This window comes from Rhipicephalus microplus, unplaced genomic scaffold (genome assembly GCF_043290135.1).
Source record: "Rhipicephalus microplus isolate Deutch F79 unplaced genomic scaffold, USDA_Rmic scaffold_14, whole genome shotgun sequence".
Classification (NCBI taxonomy): Eukaryota; Metazoa; Arthropoda; class Arachnida; order Ixodida; family Ixodidae; genus Rhipicephalus; species Rhipicephalus microplus.
The window spans coordinates 40,845,181-40,858,219 of record NW_027464587.1 but is presented as its reverse complement, the minus strand read 5'-3'; positions in this window follow the sequence as shown (position 1 = coordinate 40,858,219).

Below are 13,039 nucleotides of genomic sequence, written 5' to 3'. Positions count from 1 at the left end.
ACAACTAGATACTCCACGACTACAAACACTGCAACTAGAAACTCCGCAACTAGAAACTCCACAACTAGAAACTCCACAACTTGAAACACCACAACTAGATACTCCACAACTACAAATTTCACTACTAGAAACTCCGCAACTAGAAACTCCACAGCTAGAAAGTCCGCAACTAGATACACTGCAACTAGAAACTCCGCAACTAGACACCCAGCAGCTAGGAACTCTACAGCTTCAAAATCCACTACTAGAAACTCCCCAACTTGAAACTTCACAACAAGATACTCCACAACTACAAACTCCACAACTAGAAACTCCGCAACTAGAAACTCCACAACTTGAAACTCCACAACTAATAAACTCCGCAACTAGAAAATCTGCAACTAGAAACTCCGCAACTAGAAACTCCACAGCTAGAAACTTCACTACTTGAAACACCACGACTAGATACTTCACAACTACGAATTCCACAACTAGAAACTCCACAGCTAGAAAGTCCCCAACTAGAAACTCTGCAACTAGAAACTCCACAACTAGAAACTGCACAGATAGAAAATCCACCACTAGAAACTCCACAACTAGCAACTACACAACTACAGACTCCGCAACTAGAAAACTGCGCAACTAGAAACTCCTACTTAGACTTTCCGCAACAAGAAACTACGCAACTAGAAACTCCACAACTTGAGACTTCGCAACTAGAAACTCCACAACTAGAAACTCCACAACTAGAAACTCCACAACTAGAAACTCCACAACTAGAAATTCCGCAACAAAAACTCCACAGCTAGAAAGTCCGCAACTAGAAACTCAGCAACTAGAAACTCCGCAACTAGAAACTCCACAGCTAGAAACCTTACTACTTGAAACACCACAACTAGCAACTTCACAACTACAGACTCCGCAACTAGAAAACTGCGCAACTAGAAACTCCTACTTAGACTTTCCGCAACAAGAAACTACGCAACTAGAAACTCCACAACTTGAGACTTCGCAACTAGAAACTCCACAACTAGAAACTCCACAACTAGAAACTCCACAACTAGAAACTCCACAACTAGAAATTCCGCAACAAAAACTCCACAGCTAGAAAGTCCGCAACTAGAAACTCAGCAACTAGAAACTCCGCAACTAGAAACTCCACAGCTAGAAACCTTACTACTTGAAACACCACCACTAGATACTCCAAAACTACGAATTCCACAACAAGAAACTCCACAACTAGAAACTCCGCAACTAGAAACTCCGCAACTAGGAACTCCACAACTTGAGATTTTGCAACTAGAAACTCAACCACTAGAAACTCCACAACTAGAAACTCCTCAACTAAAACACCACAACTAGATACTCCACAACTACAAACTCCACAACTAGAAACTCCACAACTAGAAAACTCCACAACTAGAAACTCTGCAACTAGAAACTCCGCGACTAGAAACTCCACAGCTAGAAACTTCACTACTTGAAACACTACAACTAGATACTCCAAAACTACGAATTCCACAACAATAAACTCCAACACTAGAAACTCCGCAACTAGAAACTCCACAACTTGAAACACCACAACTAGATTGTCTAGAAACTCCACAACTAGAAACTCCACAACTTGAAACTCCGTGACTACAAATTCCACAACTGGAAACTCCACAACTTGAAACCCAACAAATAGATACTCCACAACTACGGACTCCACAACTAGAAACTCCAACACTGGAAACTCCACAACCAGAAACTCCGCCACAAAAAACTCCGCAACTAGAAACTTCACAGCTAAAAAGTCCACAGCTAGAAATTCCACAACTAGAAACTCCACAACTAAAGACTCCGCAACTAGAAAACTCCGCAACTATAAACTCCGCAACTATAAACTCCGAAACTAGACAATCCGCAACTAGGAACTCTACAACTACAAAATCCACAACTAAAAACTTCCCAACTTTAAACTCCACAACTAGATACTCCACAACTACAAACTCCGCAACTAGAAACTCCACAACTTGAAAATCCGCAACTACAAACTCCGCCACTACAATCTCCACAACTGGAAAACTCTGCAACTAGAAACTCTGCAACTAGAAACTCCGCAACAAGAAACTCCAAAACTTGAAACTCCACAACATTAGACTTCGCAACTAGAAAATCCACAACTAGAGACTCCACAACTAGGAACTCCACAACTAGAGACTCCACAACCAGAAACTCCACAGCTAGAAACTCCACAACTTGAGACTTCGCATTTAGAGACTCGGCAACTAGAAACTCAACAACTAGAAACTCCACAATTAGAAACTCCACAACTTGAAACACCACAACTAGATACTCCACAACTACAAATTTCACTACTAGAAGCTCCACAACTGAAACTCCGCAACTATAAACTCCGCAACTAGAAACTTCACAGCTAGAAAGTCCGCAACTAGATACACTGCAACTAGAAACTCCGCAACTAGACACTCAGCAAATGAAAACTCTACAACTTCAAAATCCACTACTAGAAACTCCCCAACTTGAAACTCCACAACTAGATACTCCACAACTACAAATTTCACTACTAGAAGCTCCACAACTGAAACTCCGCAACTAGAAACTCCGCAACTAGAAACTTCACAGCTAGAAAGTCCGCAACTAGATACACTGCAACTAGAAACTCCGCAACTAGACACTCAGCAAATGAAAACTCTACAACTTCAAAATCCACTACTAGAAACTCCCCAACTTGAAACTCCACAACTAGATACTCCACAACTACAAACACTGCAACTTGAAACACCACAACTAGATACTCCACAACTACAAATTTCACTACTAGAAACTCCGCAACTAAAACTCCGCAACTATAAACTCCGCAACTAGAAACTCCACAGCTAGAAAGTCCGCAACTAGATACACTGCAACTTGAGATTTTGCAACTAGAAACTCGGCAACTAGAAACTCAACCACTAGAAACTCCACAACTAGACACTCCTCAACTAAAACTCCACAACTTGAAACACCACAACTAGATACTCCACAACTACAAACTCCACAACTAGAAACTCCACAACTAGAAAACTCCACAACTAGAAACTCTGCAACTAGAAACTCCACGACTAGAAACTCAACAGCTAGAAACTTCACTACTTGAAACACTACAACTAGATACTCCAAAACTACGAATTCCACAACAATAAACTCCAACACTAGAAACTCCGCAACTAGAAACTCCACAACTTGAAACACCACAACTAGATTCTCTAGAAACTCCACAACTAGAAACTCCACAACTTGAAACTCCGTGACTTCAAAATCCACAACTAGAAACTCCACAACTTGAAACCCAACAAATAGATACTCCACAACTACGGACTCCACAACTAGAAACTCCAACACTGGAAACTCCACAACCAGAAACTCCGCAACTAAAAACTCCGCAACAAGAAACTCCACAGCTAAAAAATCCACAGCTAGAAATTCCACAACTAGAAACTCCTCAACTAAAGACTCCGCAACTAGAAAACTCCGCAACTATAAACTCCGCAACTAGACAATCCGCAACTAGGAACTCTACAACTACAAAATCCACAACTAAAAACTTCCCAACTTTAAACTCCACAACTAGATACTCCACAACTACAAACTCCACAACTAGAAACTCCACAACTTGAAAATCTGCAACTACAAACTCCGCCACTACAATCTCCACAACTGGAAAACTCTGCAACTAGAAACTCTGCAACTAGAAACTCCGCAACAAGAAACTCCACAGCTAGAAACTCCACAACTACAAACTCCACAACTAGAGACTCCACAACTAGAAACTCCACAACTACGAACTTCACAACTACGAACCCCACAACTACAAACTCCACAACTAGAAACTTCACAACTAGAAACTCCACAACATTAGACTTCGCAACTAGAAAATCCATAACTAGAGACTCCACAACTAGGAACTTCACAACTAGAGACTCCACAACCAGAAACTCCACAGCTAGAAACTCCACAACTTGAGACTTCGCATTTAGAGACTCGGCAACTAGAAACTCAAAAACTAGAAACTCCACAACTAGAAACTCCACAACTAGAAACTCCACAACTAGAAACTCCACAACTTGAAACACCACAACTAGATACTCCACAACTACAAATTTCACTACAAGAAGCTCCACAACTAAAACTCCGCAACTATAAATTCCGCAACTAGATACTCCACAGCTAGAAAGTCCGCAACTAGTTACACTGCAACTAGAAACTCCGCAACTAGACACTCAGCAACTAAAAACTCTACAACTTCAAAATCCACTACTAGAAACTCCCCAACTTGAAACTCCACAACTAGATACTCCACGACTACAAACACTGCAACTAGAAACTCCGCAACTAGAAACTCCACAACTAGAAACTCCACAACTTGAAACACCACAACTAGATACTCCACAACTACAAATTTTACTACTAGAAACTCCACAACTAAAACTCCGCCACTCTAAACTCCGCAACTAGAAACTCCACAGCTAGAAAGTCCGCAACTAGATACACTGCAACTAGAAACTCCGCAACTAGACACCCAGCAGCTAGGAACTCTACAGCTTCAAAATCCACTACTAGAAACTCCCCAACTTGAAACTTCACAACAAGATACTCCACAACTACAAACTCCACAACTAGAAACTCCGCAACTAGAAACTCCACAACTTGAAACTCCACAACTAATAAACTCCGCAACTAGAAAATCTGCAACTAGAAACTCCGCAACTAGAAACTCCACAGCTAGAAACTTCACTACTTGAAACACCACGACTAGATACTCCACAACTACGAATTCCACAACTAGAAACTCCACAGCTAGAAAGTCCCCAACTAGAAACTCTGCAACTAGAAACTCCACAACTAGAAACTGCACAGATAGAAAATCCACCACTAGAAACTCCAAAACTAGCAACTACACAACTACAGACTCCGCAACTAGAAAACTGCGCAACTAGAAACTCCTACTTAGACTTTCCGCAGCAAGAAACTACGCAACTAGAAACTCCACAACTTGAGACTTCGCAACTAGAAACTCCACAACTAGAAACTCCACAACTAGAAACTCCACAACTAGAAACTCCACAACTAGAAATTCCGCAACAAAAACTCCACAGCTAGAAAGTCCGCAACTAGAAACTCAGCAACTAGAAACTCCGCAACTAGAAACTCCACAGCTAGAAACCTTACTACTTGAAACACCACCACTAGATACTCCAAAACTACGAATTCCACAACAAGACACTCCACAACTAGAAACTCCGCAACTAGAAACTCCGCAACTAGGAACTCCACAACTTGAGATTTTGCAACTAGAAACTCAACCACTAGAAACTCCACAACTAGAAACTCCTCAACTAAAACACCACAACTAGATACTCCACAACTACAAACTCCACAACTAGAAACTCCACAACTAGAAAACTCCACAACTAGAAACTCTGCAACTAGAAACTCCGCGACTAGAAACTCCACAGCTAGAAACTTCACTACTTGAAACACTACAACTAGATACTCCAAAACTACGAATTCCACAACAATAAACTCCAACACTAGAAACTCCGCAACTAGAAACTCCACAACTTGAAACACCACAACTAGATTGTCTAGAAACTCCACAACTAGAAACTCCACAACTTGAAACTCCGTGACTACAAATTCCACAACTGGAAACTCCACAACTTGAAACCCAACAAATAGATACTCCACAACTACGGACTCCACAACTAGAAACTCCAACACTGGAAACTCCACAACCAGAAACTCCGCCACAAAAAACTCCGCAACTAGAAACTCCACAGCTAAAAAGTCCACAGCTAGAAATTCCACAACTAGAAACTCCACAACTAAAGACTCCGCAACTAGAAAACTCCGCAACTATAAACTCCGCAACTATAAACTCCGAAACTAGACAATCCGCAACTAGGAACTCTACAACTACAAAATCCACAACTAAAAACTTCCCAACTTTAAACTCCACAACTAGATACTCCACAACTACAAACTCCGCAACTAGAAACTCCACAACTTGAAAATCCGCAACTACAAACTCCGCCACTACAATCTCCACAACTGGAAAACTCTGCAACTAGAAACTCTGCAACTAGAAACTCCGCAACAAGAAACTCCAAAACTTGAAACTCCACAACATTAGACTTCGCAACTAGAAAATCCACAACTAGAGACTCCACAACTAGGAACTCCACAACTAGAGACTCCACAACCAGAAACTCCACAGCTAGAAACTCCACAACTTGAGACTTCGCATTTAGAGACTCGGCAACTAGAAACTCAACAACTAGAAACTCCACAACTAGAAACTCCACAACTAGAAACTCCACAACTAGAAACTCCACAACTTGAAACACCACAACTAGATACTCCACAACTACAAATTTCACTACTAGAAGCTCCACAACTGAAACTCCGCAACTATAAACTCCGCAACTAGAAACTTCACAGCTAGAAAGTCCGCATCTAGATACACTGCAACTAGAAACTCCGCAACTAGACACTCAGCAAATGAAAACTCTACAACTTCAAAATCCACTACTAGAAACTCCCCAACTTGAAACTCCACAACTAGATACTCCACAACTACAAATTTCACTACTAGAAGCTCCACAACTGAAACTCCGCAACTATAAACTCCGCAACTAGAAACTTCACAGCTAGAAAGTCCGCAACTAGATACACTGCAACTAGAAACTCCGCAACTAGACACTCAGCAAATGAAAACTCTACAACTTCAAAATCCACTACTAGAAACTCCCCAACTTGAAACTCCACAACTAGATACTCCACAACTACAAACACTGCAACTTGAAACACCACAACTAGATACTCCACAACAACAAATTTCACTACTAGAAACTCCACAACTAAAACTCCGCAACTATAAACTCCGCAACTAGAAACTCCACAGCTAAAAAGTCCGCAACTAGATACACTGCAACTAGAAACTCCGCAACTAGACACCCAGCAGCTAGGAACTCTACAGCTTCAAAATCCACTACTAGACACTCCCCAACTTGAAACTTCACAAGATACTCCACAACTACAAACTCCGCAACTAGAAACTCCGCAACTAGAAACTCCACAACTTGAAACTCCACAACTAATAAACTCCGCAACTAGAAATTCTGCAACTAGAAACTCCGCAACTAGAAACTCCACAGCTAGAAACTTCACTACTTGAAACACCACAACTAGATACTCCACAACTACGAATTCCACAACTAGAAACTCCACAGCTAGAAAGTCCACAACTAGAAACTCTGCAACTAGAAACTCCACAACTAGAAACTGCACAGATAGAAAATCCACCACTAGAAACTCCACAACTAGCAACTCCACAACTACAGACTCCGCAACTAGAAAACTGCGCAACTAGAAACTCCTACTTAGACTTTCCGCAACAAGAAACTACGCAACTAGAAACTCCACAACTTGAGACTTCGCAACTAGAAATTCCACAACTTGAAACTCCACAACTAGAAACTCCAAAACTAGAAACTCCACAACTAGAAACTCCGCAACAAAAACTCCACAGCTAGAAAGTCCGCAACTAGAAACTCAGCAACTAGAAACTCCGCAAATAGAAACTCCACAGCTAGAAAATCCACCACTAGAAACGCTACAACTAGCAACTCCCCAACTACAGACTCCGCAACTAGAAAACTCTGCAACTAGAAAATTCCCAACTAGACACTCTGCAACTAGAAACTCTACAACTTCAAAATCCACAACTAGAAACTCCAGAACTTGAAACTCCGCAACTAGATACTCTACAAGTAGAAACTCCACAACTAGAAACTCCACAACTTGAAAGTCCGCAACTAGAAACTCCATAACTAGACACTCCACTACTATAAAACTCCGCAACTAGACACTCCGCAACTAGAAACTCCGCAACTATAAACTCCACAGCTAGAAACTCCACAACTTGAGACTTTGCAACTAGAAACTCGGCAACTAGAAACCGAACAACTAGAAACTCCACAACTAGAAACACAACAAATAGATACTCCACAACTACGAATTCCACAACTAGAAACTCCACAATTAGAAACTCCGCAACTAGAAACTCCGCACCTAGAAACGCTACAGCTAGAAACTCCACAACTTGAGACTTTACAACTAGAAACTCGGCAACTAGAAACCCAACAACCAGAAACTCCACAACTAGCACCTCCACAACTTGAAACTCCACAACTTGAAAGAAAACTAATACATACTCCACAACTACAAATTCCACAACTAGAAACTCCACAACTAGAAACTCCGCAACCCGAAACTCGGCAAGAAGAAACTCCACAACTAGAAACTCCACAACTTGAAACTTCGCAACTAGAAACTCCACAACTAGAAACTCCACAACTAGAGACTCCACAACTAGAAACTCCACAGCTAGAAAATCCACCACTGGAAACTCCACAACTAGCAACTCCACAACTACAGACTCTGCCACTAGAAAACTCCACAACTAGAAACACTTAACCAGACACACTGCAACTAGGAACTCTACAACTTCAAAATCCACAATAGAACTCCACAGCTTGAAACTCCACAACTAGATAATCCACAACCAAAAACTCCATTATAGAAACTCCACAACCAGAAACTCGGCAACAAGAAACTCCGCAACTAGAAACTCCACAACTTGAGACTTTGCAACTAGAAAACTCCGCAACTAGAACTTCTGCAACCAGAACCTCCGCAACTAGAAACTCCACAGCTAGAAACCTTACTACTTGAAACACCACAACTAGATACTCCAAAACTACGAATTCCGCAACTAGAAACTCCGCAACTAGGAACTCCACAACTTGAGATTTTGCAACTAGAAACTCGGCAACTAGAAACTCAACCACTAGAAACTCCACAACTAGAAACTCCTCAACTAAAACTCAACAACTTGAAACACCACAACTAGATACTCCACAACTACAAACTCCACAACTAGAAACTCCACAACTAGAAAACTCCACAACTAGAAACTCTGCAACTAGAAACTCCGCGACTAGAAACTCAACAGCTAGAAACTTCACTACTTGAAACACTACAACTAGATACTCCAAAACTACGAATTCCACAACAATAAACTCCAACACTAGAAACTCCGCAACTAGAAACTCCACAACTTGAAACACCACAACTAGATTCTCTAGAAACTCCACAACTAGAAACTCCACAACTTGAAACTCCGTGACTTCAAAATCCACAACTAGAAACTCCACAACTTGAAACCCAACAAATAGATACTCCACAACTACGGACTCCACAACTAGAAACTCCAACACTGGAAACCCCACAACCAGAAACTCCGCAACTAAAAACTCCGCAACAAGAAACTCCACAGCTAAAAAATCCACAGCTAGAAATCCCACAACTAGAAACTCCACAACTAAAGACTCCGCAACTAGAAAACTCCGCAACTATAAACTCCGCAACTAGACAATCCGCAACTAGGAACTCTACAACTACAAAATCCACAACTAAAAACTTCCCAACTTTAAACTCCACAACTAGATACTCCACAACTACAAACTCCACAACTAGAAACTCCACAACTTGAAAATCTGCAACTACAAACTCCGCCACTACAATCTCCACAACTGGAAAACTCTGCAACTAGAAACTCTGCAACTAGAAACTCCGCAACAAGAAACTCCACAGCTAGAAACTCCACAACTACAAACTCCACAACTAGAGACTCCACAACTAGAAACTCCACAACTACGAACTTCACAACTACGAACCCCACAACTACAAACTCCACAACTAGAAACTTCACAACTAGAAACTCCACAACATTAGACTTCGCAACTTGAAAATCCACAACTAGAGACTCCACAACTAGGAAATTCACAACTAGAGACTCCACAACCAGAAACTCCACAGCTAGAAACTCCACAACTTGAGACTTCGCATTTAGAGACTCGGCAACTAGAAACTCAAAAACTAGAAACTCCACAACTAGAAACTCCACAACTAGAAACTCCACAACTTGAAACACCACAACTAGATACTCCACAACTACGGACTCCACAACTAGAAACTCCAACACTGGAAACTCCACAACCAGAAACTCCGCCACTAAAAACTCCGCAACTAGAAACTCCACAGCTAAAAAATCCACAGCTAGAAATTCCACAACTAGCCTTTCCACAACTAAAGACTCCGGAACTAGAAAACTCCGCAACTAGAAACTCCCAACTAGACTTTCCGCAACAAGAAACTCCGCAACTAGAAACTCCACAACTTGAGACTTCGAAACTACGAACTCCACAACTAGAAACTCCACAACTAGAAACTCCACCACTAGAAACTCCGCAACTAGAAACTCCACAGCTAGAAAGTTCGCAACTAGAAACTCTGCAACTAGAAACTCCGCAACTAGAAACTCCAGAGCTAGAAACTCCACAACTACAAACTCCACAACTAGAGACTCCACAACTAGAAACTCAACAACTACGAGTACCACAACTACGAACCCCGCAACTACAAGCTCAACAACTAGAAATTCCACAACTAGAAACTCAACAACTTTAGACTTGCCAACTAGAAACTCCACAACTAGAGACTCCACAACTACGAACTCCGCAACTAGAAACTCCACAGCTAGAAACTCTACAGCTAGAAACTCCACAACTACAAACTCCACAACTAGAGACTCCACAACTAGAAAGTCCGCCACTAGAAACTCTGCAACTAAAAACTCCGCAACTAGAAACTCCACAGCGAGAAACTCCACCACTAGAAACTCCACAACTGGCAACTCCACAACTACAGACTCCGCAATAAGAAAACTCCGCAACTAGAAACTCCCAACTTGACACTCCGCAACTAGGAACTCTACAACTTCAAAATCCACAACTAGAAACTCCACAACTTGAAACTCCACAACTAGATACTCCACAACTACAAACTCCACAACTACAAACTCCACAACTTCAAACTCCGCAACTAGAAACTCCACAACTAGAAACTCCAAAACTAGAAACTCCACAGCTAGAAAATCCACCACTAGAAACTCCACAACTAGCAACTCCACAACAACAGACTCCGCAATAAGAAAACTCCGCTACTAGAAACTCCACAACTAGACAATCCGCAACTAGGAACTCTACAACTTCAAAATCCAACACTAAAAACTTCACAACTTGAAACTCCACAACTAGATACTCCACAACTACAAACTCCACAACTAGAAACTCCACTACTTGAAACTCCGCAACTAGAAACTCCGCCACTACAATCTCCACAACTGGAAAACTCCGCAACTAGAAACTCTGCAACTAGAAACTCCGCAACTAGAAACTCCAGAGCTAGAAGCTCCACAACTACAAACTCCACAACTAGAGACTCCACAACTAGAAACTCCACAACTACGAGTACCACAACTACGAACCCCACAACTACAAACTCAACAACTAGAAATTCCACAACTAGAAACTCCACAGCTAGAGACTCCACAACTAGAAACTCCACAACTACAAACTCCACAAATAGAGACTCCACAACTAGAAAGTCGGCAACTAGAAACTCTGCAACTAAAAACTCCGCAACTAGAAACTCCACAGCTAGAAAATCCACCACTAGAAACTCCACAACTAGCAACTCCACAACAACAGACTCCGCAATAAGAAAACTCCGCAACTAGAAACTCCCAACTTGACACTCCGCAACTAGGAACTCTACAACTTCAAAATCCACAACTAGAAACTCCACAACTTGAAACTCCACAACTAGATACTCCACAACTACAAACTCAACAACTACAAACTCCGTAACTTGAAACTCCGCAACTAGAAACTCCACAACTAGAGACTCCACAACTAGAAACTCCACAGCTAGAAAATCCACCACTGGAAACTCCACAACTAGCAACTCCACAACTACAGACTCTGCCACTAGAAAACTCCACAACTAGAAACACTTAACCAGACACACTGCAACTAGGAACTCTACAACTTCAAAATCCACAATAGAACTCCACAGCTTGAAACTCCACAACTAGATACTCCACAACTAGAAACTCCATTACTAGAAACTCCACAACCAGAAACTCGGCAACAAGAAACTCCGCAACTAGAAACTCCACAACTTGAGACTTTGCAACTACAAAACTCCGCAACTAGAACTTCTGCAACCAGAACCTCCGCAACTAGAAACTCCACAGCTAGAAAACTTACTACTTGAAACACCACAACTAGATACTCAAAAACTACGAATTCCACAACAAGAAACTCCACAACTAGAAACTCCGCAACTAGAAACTCCGCAACTAGAAACTCCGCAACTAGGAACTCCACAACTTGAGATTTTGCAACTAGAAACTCGGCAACTAGAAACTCAACCACTAGAAACTCCACAACTAGAAACTCCTCAACTAAAACTCCACAACTTGAAACACCACAACTAGATACTCCACAACTACAAACTCCACAACTAGAAACTCCACAACTAGAAAACTCCACAACTAGAAACTCTGCAACTAGAGACTCCGCGACTAGAAACTCCACAGCTAGAAACTTCACTACTTGAAACACTACAACTAGATACTCCAAAACTACGAATTCCACAACAATAAACTCCAACACTAGAAACTCCGCAACTAGAAACTCCACAACTTGAAACACCACAACTAGATTCTCTAGAAACTCCACCACTAGAAACTCCACAACTTGAAACTCCGTGACTACAAATTCCACAACTAGAAACTCCACAACTTGAAACCCAACAAATAGATACTCCACAACTACGGACTCCACAACTAGAAACTCCAACACTTGAAACTCCACAACCAGAAACTCCGCAACTAAAAACTCCGCAACTAGAAACTCCACAGCTAAAAAATCCACAGCTAGAAATTCCACAACTAGAAACTCCACAACTAAAGACTCCGCAACTAGAAAACTCCGCAACTATAAACTCCGCAACTAGACAATCCACAACTAGGAACTCTACAACTACAAAATCCACAACTAAAAACTTCCCAACTTTAAACTCCACAACTAGATACTCCACAACT